Source organism: Oncorhynchus gorbuscha, linkage group LG04 (assembly GCF_021184085.1).
Source record: "Oncorhynchus gorbuscha isolate QuinsamMale2020 ecotype Even-year linkage group LG04, OgorEven_v1.0, whole genome shotgun sequence".
NCBI classification, from domain to species: domain Eukaryota; kingdom Metazoa; phylum Chordata; class Actinopteri; order Salmoniformes; family Salmonidae; genus Oncorhynchus; species Oncorhynchus gorbuscha.
The window spans coordinates 12,758,860-12,771,180 of NC_060176.1; positions in this window are offsets into that span (position 1 = coordinate 12,758,860).

Consider the following 12,321-nt stretch of genomic DNA (forward strand, 5'->3'; position numbering starts at 1 on the left):
CTTTGACTTAACTTGTAAATTAATTCTAGTCTGACAGGCCTTGAGTAGGGCCAGACTGATTGTCTTGGGAAATAATTACCTCAAGCATTCAGACATGATTTAAAATAAGAAAACATCCTATAGAAATGATTCAACCTGAACCAAACACTGTGGGAAAACAAGAGTACCTATAGTTATATTGATTTAAAATGCTCACAAGAAATGATGAAAATACTCCATAGATTATGTCTGTCACTAGCTGTCAACTTGAAACAGGGAACTAGTGAGCACATGCACAGTGAGGCTGTTACAGGATCTGCAGGTGTAGACATGTACAGACTCAACTCTCTCAATATCATGTATTACATGCATGACTGCACGTATTAGCTGTTAGTGGGCATTCATCTCAACATTTCGCATCTAAGGAAGGTAGCTCATTTTGATTGAGTATGACATGTTAAAATGATTACACTGATTCATTGTAATGTGATATGCGAATCAATTTACAGTCTTTTAGGGCCATGCATCCAAAATGCATCTGCATTCTTACCTATTTAGTAAAGATAAAAGAGTTAAGTCCCCTTCAGCGACAGGAACAGTGACTCAGTAACAGGGCTTGTGTTACGTGAGAACTGTCTCACACCAGGTTTGCACTTCCGTTCTCACTTAAAGACAAGCCCCATTGATCCGTTGGAGAGGAGGGATAGAAGCTGTGTGATTTTCCATGGCTCCCTCCAGTGCTGAGGCCTGCAGACTGCTACTCTCTGTGTGGAGCTGCGGCTGCAGCCGGGTGTGAGACAGCCTGGCCCGTGATGACTGACAGGCCTCGAAAAGGGATAATGTGTCTGGCCCCTGTGCCAGTGCAGCACAGTACAGCTCCAAGTGATAAACACTGGCAACCTGATCCAGAGACAAGAGAAGCCTCTACTCCTCCTGACACAATGCAAACACAATGCAAACCTCCGCAACGCCTCACTCAGATCTGACCAGACTTGCTTAAACAGTTCCACCTTGATCTAGCCCAGATCTAGTTCACCTCAGCTCATTACAGCCCAGCCCTGTCCGATTCAGCTAAGCTCAGCCCAACTGGGCTCGTCTCGACCCCACAGAGGAAGCCATCAAATCTTACCACCATCTGTCTGCTGTCTCCTGCTTCACGACGGGGACTCTCCACCACTATTATTGTAAAGGCCCTCCCTATTCAATATTCCCATTCAGATGACAGGACTTTTGCATTCTCTCCCTTCAGGAATATTTATTGGAAGTTTATTTTATTTTATCTGTTTTTTATTACTCCTCTTGTGCAAATAGGCCCCCTCAGAGTGGCTGGGCCCCTGCCCTTGCCGCAATGCCAATGTAAACATGGGAAAGTAATTTGAATTCTAACAAAGTGTAGATTAGCTGGTGACAGTTTGTGGCATGGGCGATTATTTCGAAAATAATCCTGTTTTGATATGCATCGGCGTCCCGGCAGGAATTTTCAATTTGTTTTCCCATTGCCGGATGTAAACAAGCTCCCAATGTCTCCTTATCACTGAGACGCACGGACGGGGAATGAACGTGCGTCTGTCTCCCACCTCTCCCCTCCCCCTTCCTTCCCGCCCCCCACACCCGTCTCCTCCGCTACACTGCTCAGCATCTGGTTTGAGTCGCTAAGAAGCAGACTCGCTTGTCTGGGTTTCAACAAGTCCCTTTATCACGCGCAGGTAGAGGGGTTTATGTATGTACCTGCAAGTCATTTGCAAACATGAAGTCCTCAGAAACGCTCCTCCTGAATATGTTCTGCTTGAGGAGTTTCTGCCCATTTCCCTGTGTGAATAGGCAAATGTGCAGCCCGGCAAAATGGCCCCCTGTAACTGAAAAGAAACGGGCGTACCAACAAGCCTGGTGTATGTGATAAATGTTTACAGAGTTGACTGTCGACTGCAAGTTATGGAGAGAATTGATTGTTTATTTGAATAACAACAACAACAAAAAAACGGTCAACTTTAAATTAAAGTTCCAAACTTAGTCAAAAACGATTGAGAAATGATGGCGGTGTAACGACACTATTTGTGGTTCTTTGTTGCTGGTAATATTTCGCATTTGGCTCCCCGTCATACCCTCCAACTATTTAGGACGTGTTGACTCATTTCATAATGAGCAGTTTACCTGAGTGCAGGACTTAGACCGCAGACTAACAGCCACTGTGGCGCTAGAGGCATTGACTTTAACCTTCCTTCATTTGGCAGGAATGCCAAAGGGGCTATTTATACCACTTTGTGATTGATTGCTCCTGCCTGAAGCTCATCAGCATGTTGCTCGTCATGTCTTAATGTTTATCGGGATTATGCGAGGATAAACATTGTAATCCTCAACATGGTCCGGGACTTCCAATTACCCACGCTCCTTTACCAAAAATAAGGTCACCATTGATTTGACCTATTAATACAACATAAGCCAACTGGCATCCCTCTCCTGCTAATTTCACTGAAGTTAGGCCTGACTGCGGTTGAACTCCACCCACTCACCAGTCACCCATCAGCACCCAGGGCTGGAATATGGGGACTCGAGGTGACCCTCTAGATGCCCCTGCCTCATCGGGAGTGGGCGTTTGATTAGAGGTGACCAGGCACGCAAGCCTGCGGTCACTGCTGTTACCCAGCCTGGCCACCATAGTGTTAGCGATAGTGCCAGGGTGGACGTCCAGTCCGTGCTGACAGTCTGGATCGATGGGGGACAGATCTCTTTCTCCTCCTGCGATCGTTACGATCCCGCCACTGAGCTCAGGTAGCTAGAGAGGGGAGCTGCAGGGGGAGGGCTACACAGGAGACTAGAGGTGATGGAGCTGATCAAGGGGTACCCTCACCCAGACATACTGTCTACTGTCCTTACATATTTAAATATAACATAGTGTAGGTACAGTAGATATGAAGAGGAAAGAGTCATCTGCCTGATGACACCGTTACCTACTGAGACTTTTGATCGTTTTCATTCAGTGATAAATTACAATCACAAAATGTATATTTTTATTCTGTTGTGTTCTATATATTCCAATCCACACTGCTCTTAGCATATTTACCCTTAGTGGGATAAATCAAGTATCTTGAATCTAATTGAATTAAACACATGATCTGTTTGGCTGAAACATGATAGAGCTTCATGGCCTGGCACATAAGTAAGGGCTACAGAGCAGACTGACTCCGTATCAGCCCTTCATTAATCTAGTCTAATACAATCAAATCCAAGCACTGCTTTCACAGGCAAGAGTAAGCACGGCTTAAATTACAATACAGAGGAGTGGAAATCATTACTACCTTTAATGTTCCCAATCTAATTGAGGCATTAATTGAAGCAGAGAACTCCACCGAGGACGATTCATAACTGCTTTTTAATTTAGAGGGGCCTTCAGCAGGAATGAGGAATATCACAGGGAATAGCCAGTCAATGTTTCCCATATTTTCTGGATATAAAAGCCCCTTGACGTTCTGGGAGGCTAGAGAGGGGAACTGCACAGCTGGAGAAAACCCTTGCCTGCCCGAGAATACGCACACATGCACGCACATACACACATGGGCGCGCATACACATACACACACAAACACATAAACACACAAAGGCTGGTGATTTGTGATTTGTTTAAGCGTGTGTTTTTGTGTGTGAGCATGCTTGTGTGTATGCGCTGTTGGCGTGCCTCGAGGCTCCTCTGTCGCCTTATCAGTCTCAAAGTGAAAAAACATGCTTCTCTATGCTTGAATCAAGCGTTTAGATACATCTCAATTACTGCAGAAGCACTGCACTTTCAGGGGAATGTGCTTGGGCAGGTGTAGTGAAGACTGGCTTGATGCTGTCTTTGCAGAGTGGCAGTCAGTATGTATCTGTAGGGAGGCTGATTGAACCTGATGTCTGACTGTTGTCTCTGAGTTGTGGTTATGAGCAGATTTCTTCTCTCTCATTCTTATCTGATGCAGTTCTGGTGAATTCATTCACACACAATACAGTTCTAATGAGTAGTGAAATATAATGTATGACTTTTGACATTACATTTAGTAAGACATTTAAAAAACATATCTAATCAATTTAGATTATAAGACTTGATAATTATTTGAATATGCCCATTGCAGGGACCAGTTACCCCACAGAGCCAGAAACCTAAGGGACCCTCTCATACACACACACACACACACACACACACACACACACACACACACACACACACACACACACACACACACACACACACACACACACACACACACACACACACACACACACACACACACACACACACACACACACACACACACACACACACACACACACACACACACACACACACGGACCTCTAGGGACTTTGTCACACTGATACAGTCACGGTTCCCCTGTGGCATTAGTGTCACGCATGGCATGCCATCTGGAGTGGGGAGAAGGGTTTGTTCAAAGACTGTTTGAGCTGAGTGGTACATGCTTTGACCGTGCGGCTGACCATCTGGGCTGGCACGGTGTGTATCACTAACTTTGAGCTGCCTGTTCTGCAGAAAGGGGAGGAGGGGGGAGAGCGAGAGGGAGATAGCTGCAGGGTTAAGAGCAGTCAGGAGCTTAGTGGACATATTGATGAATGTATTAGATAACGCTGGCATTCCCATGCCTGCCTACTGGGGTTTTTGTCATTCTCTTTCAAAAGCTGTCCACAGTGCAGAGAAATCCTTTATTCTACCTCTAGTATGAGACAAAGAACAACTCTGTATCTCTTCCTCCCATACTGTACCTGTTGATTCTGCAGAAAATTTACAACGGAAAGAAATGTATTTTGGGGAGAAAAACACATTGCAGAGTTGGACTGTGTTTTAATATTATCAGCCTCACTGGTGCAGTCTGTATAGACGGGTTAGCTGACAACGTCACGAAAACGATGTGCACGCTTCAATGGGGCAGAAATCCTTGTGTTGTTGTGATTCTGGATGGCCAGATAACTAGCAACAAGGACAAGAAGCTGCCATGTGGGGAATCGTAGGTGTCGTGTTTCAGCTAGTTTGATCATGTTCTTGATACCGTAACTTGTTTTGAGGTGTTTTGACTGTTGCCACATCTATGCTAATTTGGCAAAGAAATTGCTAGCTAGCTAACCAACAACTGTAACAAGTGCTCATTGTGCAAACGAAGTATAGTTTGCATGTTGTCAACAATCTAAGCCAACCCCATCTGTTTTGCCCCATAGTTGCGCACAACTCTGTTTTGTTGCTAAACAACCTATTGAAGAGTTGTTTCTATTGTTGTGTATATTATTTGATGTGTGAATGGATTCACCCTCTTCCATGCTGATGATGTATTAGTTGAACAGCGCTGGTGAACTGTATAATAGATACAGGAGCATGATCTAAGAAGCCATCTTATTTCTCCTTTTCACCGTGAGTTGGCGATAGAAATGGACTGCCATCAACACTAATAGTTCATCTTTAATTTGCATATCAAAACACCATCCGATGTTGTTTGCTCTTTTAGCGTGCGGGCAGAAAAAAGTCTGTAACAAGCCGCTTATTGGCTTTAAGGCCGTTAAAAGAGGAAAGGGGATTTTTTTAAATGCTAAAGCAGGGATGAGCAAAAGTAAGCCCATCTTATTATTCAGTCTCTACTGCTAAGGGTTGGTTTTACTAGCGGAGATGAAGAGGAGGATGGGGGAGAGGGGGTCGGAAATGGTAGCAGAGGAGGGTTACATCTTAGGAGGGTTACATCTTAGGAGGGTTACATCTTAGGAGGGTTAAATCTGGACCAAAGTCCAGGACTCATGCTTTGACCCCCCGGGCCAACAGGTGTGCTTACCCGGCAGGAACACTTATCCTGACAGGTCTGTGTGTGGCTCTGAGTAGGGCTGTGGCAGTCACAACATTTTGTCAGCCTGTGATTGTCAAGCAAATAACTGTCAGTCTCTCTGTAATAGACCGTTAATTAACATAAACACATTTAGCATCTCCTGGCATCCACACACAGCCTACAAGCCGCTGATGCAGACCTATGGAACATATACATTTGAAAAAGTATAATAAAATCCATGTAATATAGCCTACACCTTCACAATGAATCCATTATTTATTTTAGACAGGTCTAAAGAAGCATGATATAAAGAAAATGTTGTCTATTTCAGAAGAACAGAATAGCCTACTCTGAGTTGTCCTGATCTGGCTGTGCCAAATGGCTGTGGGCTACATTAGTTAATTTAGCAGACAAGATTTGATTAGAATTCCGTGGCATTATTTGATAGTATGAAGAATACAGTTGAACAAAGCATATTTCCTCCCAAAAAATTGAGGAAGTGCGCACATTCGGCTATTCTGTGTTGGGCGGTTAACAAATAATGAGTTATTCCTATATGCTTAATTTAGAGTTATTAATGTAACTTTAGTTGTTCTACAAACATTGGGCTATATGTTTTGATTTTTAATACATTCTAAGGCCGCATGATGCGACTCCAATGATGATTTGAAAAAAGTTGCTTGAAAGACATGAGCTCTGCTTTGTTGTACACACTACATCAGTCACTCATTCACAATTTGACAAACACTTGATAATGCCTAGAATTTCACTGCCTGACATGGCAGTTGTGGGATGCGCTAGATCCCAAATTAATACAACCACTAGCATAAATGTTTTTACGCAACGTGGCTGATGCAACATGTCAGAACATTTTGTTCAAAATGTTGATAAACTATCATGATATTTCTTCACATTTTAAGTGCAGCAATGCGCACATGGTAGTACGCTATAAAGGCACATTTTAAGTGCAGCAATGCGCACATGGTAGTACGCTATAAAGGCACATTTTAAGTGCAGCAATGCGCACATGGTAGTACGCTATAAAGGCACATTTTAAGTGCAGCAATGCGCACATGGTAGTACGCTATAAAGGCACATTTTCCATTAGCGGAAAACACCATTATCAAAAGTGCTCGCACATGTACTTATCCATGTAATGGTGCATTTTTATGATGAAAATGATCTTCCCCTAACTTAAAACTCACGCGCTGCTTATGTATTCCAGTTAGGTTATACACCCCTTTTAAAGCGGATTAATGTGATTAATTTTATGAAGTTATTTGGCCACTAGTTAATTAGAAAAAGTCGCGAAAAAAGACGTTGTTTCCGATGCTGGGCATCATTCACAAATTCTAATATAGAATTCACAAGTGATAGGCTAATATTTTCACCCATCAGACTATTCTTGATTTAATCTTGTCTTTACATATACTAAATAATATATGTGTGAAATGTGCTTTGATTTAGAATGGACCATTATCATGCACCTGTATCAAAACAGGGTCACTGAGAAAAAATAAATGTAATCTATGTACTTAAATCTGGCTTTTCACCGTGGTTTATTTTCATGCCAGCCAGCTAGTCTACACTCCTGTTGTAAATATAAGCAATGTGCTTAATATTAGGAAAGTTGAGAAATAAATATCGTAGGTCTAGCCTATAGAAAGCTGATTCTCTTATTTTTAGTAGAGGCCATCACTCTGTTTTCTCTTGCAAATGCATAGCCTATGGAAATGTTGCTCAACATGAACACATGGGCTCTCATAAAGTGTTTGATTAGAGGGAAAAAGAGATATCTCACACCACTACGGTGGGTCTACGGGTGGTCAGATCCGCTCCCACCCACATGACTTTAGTTAGCCGAGAGGAGATATCCACTTCCCCTTAATATTTGATAGTTTCCTTCAAAGGTGTCCAGCTGCCTTTACTGATCTCTGCTCTCTGCTGCTGTGTCTGGGCCGGGCTTGGCGCTAGTCGTTCAGACTTCTCGCCTGTATCCTGCATGGGGATAGTGTTACCCTTCTCCTCTACCTCTTCTTCTCTCCTCTCTCCTTCCTCTGCTTGCGTTATCGCTTCTATCTCCCATGGCCTTCATCGATCATCACAGAACGCACAGTTAAGCTCAACAGAGGAACGGTCACCCCCCCACCATGCCCCTCGGTTAGCGGGTATCTACCAAGAGAGAGACCCATGGCTGGGTCAGACATAGGGAGAATTCACAGAATGGGTGGATGGAGGGAACCAAGGAATGAAGGGGGGAGAAGGGCTTGTCGGGCACAGCGACGGCTGGTCAGATCGTATTCCCGGCATCCAAGCGTTCTTGATTCCCCACGAGGAGTCGAGTCCAACTGGCATTAACATACAGTATGAAGGCATTCTGGCTTCTCCCACCGTATGCAAAGAAAACCAACAGAAAACCAACAGGGGGAAAAAAATATATATATAACTAGTGTCCAATTACTGACGAGCAAATGGACGGAGGCTTTTTTGTAGAAGTGGATGAAATCTAGGAGACTTCAAAGACAAGGGAGGGTATAAAGTTCCCAAACACTTCATGAATATTGCAGTATTCCAAAGTCACTCCTCCTGATCTGAAAGATAGAACTTCTGAGGATCGGGGCCCCCTTCCTTACTTACAGTAGCAGAGTGGATGGCTAGTCCATGAACTATTTAAATACACACCGAGATGTGAGGAGGCAGTGGCCAGCATGCTAATGAAAACCAGACTGGATCCATAGAGACGCCCTCTGTTACTGATTACCCACTCCTATCCTCTCCAGCGCTGCTCTCAGGGAGTCAGGATTGAGATGGAGTCAGAAATACATTGATATTCTGGACTCTCTTTTTATCAGGTCTAAAAACTATTTTCTGGACTGTTTTCTACTCTTTTCTACTCTAAACCACCACGCTCCCACACAGAACAGCCCAGCAGCTGAACAGAGAAACAACAGGCCACCTCAAGATTTAAAGAGACAGGAAGCTGAATTAGCTGAGAGCAGGGTGCCCATGTTAATATGCATGTTACATGTCAACCATACATTCATTTGATAAGTATTTGATTGCTTATGTTTTTCCTGTGCATCCTGGTTCATCCTTAGCGTGGTGGTTCAGCTGTTTGTAACAGAAGTGTCCCAGAGTCTGAAAGTCAAGACAAGTTTCACAGGGACTAAAACTCACTCTAGAAGTTGGCCAATACCACAGTGTCATCAACCCCCCTTCATGTTCAGTGAGAGTCCTCTACCCATCCACTCACTCTTGGCTGTCTTATCTCAGGCACTGTGCTAATGAGAAACAAGCCATATTTGTAACACTGTGAGGCCCTGTGGAAGGATCTGGTTCAAGGCTGAAGGAGCCACTCCCAGGGCGTGATGCCAGTTTTTAGTGTGAGGGACGGGTCACAGTACTTCACTCTGTCAGTTAGAGATTCAATGTGTTTGTTTTTTTTGTGTTGTTTGATAGAGGTTGGCAGGGTGTGATGGGTGGGCTGTGGCGGGCTGGGGATGTTAGTGAGGAGTAGGATGTCTTAGTGACTGGTGACACTCTCACCGACACCCTATATGGGCATGGTGGGTCACAGGGGTAAGTCAAGTCTGGAGAAATCCAAGGCCAAGGCCACCAGATGGTAAATATAGAGATAATATATTTGTGGGACCAGGACTAAAAGCTTCTACCAAATTGTCCCATATATTCAAAGCAACAATTGTATTGAGTTGTTCTGTGAGAGAGCAACATATTTAATGACTTATGCTATGCAGCTGGCAGTAATGAACCAGCCTACTCCTCTTGTCTTCATATATACATAAATAATATGACTCATAGAAAAACTGAACTGCAGTTGACAAATCCAGTGTTATTCCTAAGTGTTGTTGTCCTATGTGATTTAAAGCCCTGTCTTAACTCTACAGCTCTGCAGCTTCAGTCTCCAGACCTCTAGTATGTGAGAATGTGTCACATCAGGCCCGTGGTACCCACAGGGAGAGAGGACTAAGTGATTGTGAGGACTGGCAAAGGGCCCGGTTAAAAGACTAAAGACTTTTCAGAGGAGCTCACTGATTTGCACTGCACTGCTCGCACTCTTCTCTTCAGATCAGCGCTCAGGCGCCCCCGGCAGAGTCAGTCGCCTCGGCAGAGTCAGTCGCCCCCAGCAGAGTCAGTCGCCCCGGCAGAGTCAGTCGCCCCCAGCAGAGTCAGTCGCCCCAAGAAGAGTCAGTCGCCCCCAGCAGAGTCAGTCGCCCCCAGCAGAGTCAGTCGCCCCCAGCAGAGTCAGTCACCCCCAGTTGAGTCAATCGCCCCCAGCGGAGTCAGTCGCCCCTAGCAGAGTCAGTCGCCCCCAGCAGAGTCAGTCACCCCCAGTTGAGTCAATCGCCCCCAGCAGAGTCAGTCGCCCCCAGCAGAGTCAGTCGCCCCAAGAAGAGTCAGTCGCCCCCAGCAGAGTCAGTCGCCCCCAGCAGAGTCAGTCGCCCCAGCAGAGTCAGTCGCCCCCAGTTGAGTCAATCGCCCCCAGCAGAGTCAGTCGCCCCTAGCAGAGTCAGTCGCCCCCATCAGAGTCAGTCGCCCCCAGCAGAGTCAGTCGCCCCGGCAGAGTCAGTCGCCCCCAGCAGAGCCAGTCGCCCCAAGAAGAGTCAGTCGCCCCCAGCAGAGTCAGTCGCCCCAGCAGAGTCGCCCCAGCAGAGTCAGTCGCCCCCAGCAGAGTCAGTCACTCCCAGTTGAGTCAATCGCCCCCAGCAGAGTCAGTCGCCCCAGAGTCATCAGAGAGTCAGTCGCCCCCCCCAGAGTCAGTCGCCCCCAGCAGAGTCAGTCGCCCCCAGCAGAGTCAGTCGCCCCCAGTAGAGTCAGTCGCCCCAGGGTCAGTAGAGTCAGTCGCCCCCAGCAGAGTCAGTCGCAGCAGAGTCAGCAGAGTCAGTCGCCCCCAGCAGAGTCAGTCGCCCCAGCAGAGTCAGTCGCCCCAGCAGAGTCAATCGCCCCCAGCAGAGTCAGTAGCAGTCGCCCCCAGCAGAGTCAGTCGCCCCAGCAGAGTCAGTCGCCCCAGCAGAGTCAGTCGCCCCAGCAGAGTCAGTCGCCCCCAGCAGAGTCAGTCGCCCCCAGCAGGGTCAGTCGCCCCCAGCAGAGTCAGTCGCCCCAGCAGGGTCAGTCGCCCCCAGCAGGGTCAGTCGCCCCAGCAGAGTCAGTCGCCCCAGCAGAGTCAATCGCCCCCAGCATAGTAAGTCGCCCCCAGCAGAGTCAGTCTCCCCCAGCAGAGTCAGTAAGCTGTTTGTTTTCAGTGTCTCTCTCGCTTTCATTCTCTCCCTCTCTCTCTCTCTCTCTCTCTCTCTCTCTCTCTCTCTCTCTCTCTCTCTCTCTCTCTCTCTCTCTCTCTCTCTCTCTTCTCTCTTTCTCTTTCTCTCTCTGTATCCCTCTCTGTATTTGCTCACCTCTCGCTCTCTCGCTCTCTCACTTTCTCTTTTTATTTCTCTCTCTCTCTCTCTCTCTCTCTCTGACTTTCTCTCTCTCTGACTCTTTCTGTATCTATTCCTCTGAAGCAGTGTTCAGTCTTGCACTGCGACGTGGTGCTACAGGAACCCGTTTAGAGTTCCCATTCTCACCATTGTTCCAGCCTGTTCTACTCAGAGGCAACTGTTATCCTTCTAACCAAGCTCTCTGCCAGGGGACAAATAAAGATTTGTTGATAGTTTTCCCGCCTCTGTTTAAAATTGCACCCGGGAGGTTTGCATGCTTAACTTGTGGAATGTGGAATAAATTAAAAACAACAATATTGCTGACATGGTAAGATAGACAGGGAGAGAGGGAGAACATGTGTGTGAGGGATGGGAGCGGGTCGTGTGTGATGATGGGGAGAGGGACGGGGAGAGAGGGAGAACATGTGTGTGAGGGATGGGAGCCGGGTCGTGTGCGATGATGGGGAGAGGGACGGGGAGAGAGGGAGAACATGTGTGTGAGGGATGGGAGCGGGGTCGTGTGCGATGATGGGGAGAGGGACGGGGAGAGAGGGAGAACATGTGTGTGAGGGATGGGAGCGGGGTCGTGTGCGATGATGGGGAGAGGGACGGGGAGAGAGGGAGAACATGTGTGTGAGGGATGGGAGCGGGGTCGTGTGCGATGATGGGGAGAGAGGGAGAACATGTGTGTGAGGGATGGGAGCGGGTCGTGTGCGATGATGGGGAGAAAGGGAGAACATGTGTGTGAGGGATGGGAGCGGGGTCGTGTGCGATGATGGGGAGAGAGGGAGAACATGTGTGTGAGGGATGGGAGCGGGATCGTGTGCGATGATGGGGAGAGAGGGAGAACATGTGTGTGAGGGATGGGAGCGGGGTCGTGTGCGATGATGGGGAGAGGGACGGGGAGAGAGGGAGAACATGTGTGTGAGGGATGGGAGCGGGGTCGTGTGCGATGATGGGGAGAGGGTCAGGGGGAAGCAGCTTCCTCCTCTCTAATTCTGTTATCTCACGGTTCCCTCTCTCTGTCTTTCCTGTCGCTCTCTCTCCTTCTATCTGTCATTCCCTTTGTCTTTCATCTCCTCCCTCTTTTGGAGCTCTGATGTAGGAGTACGTAACAG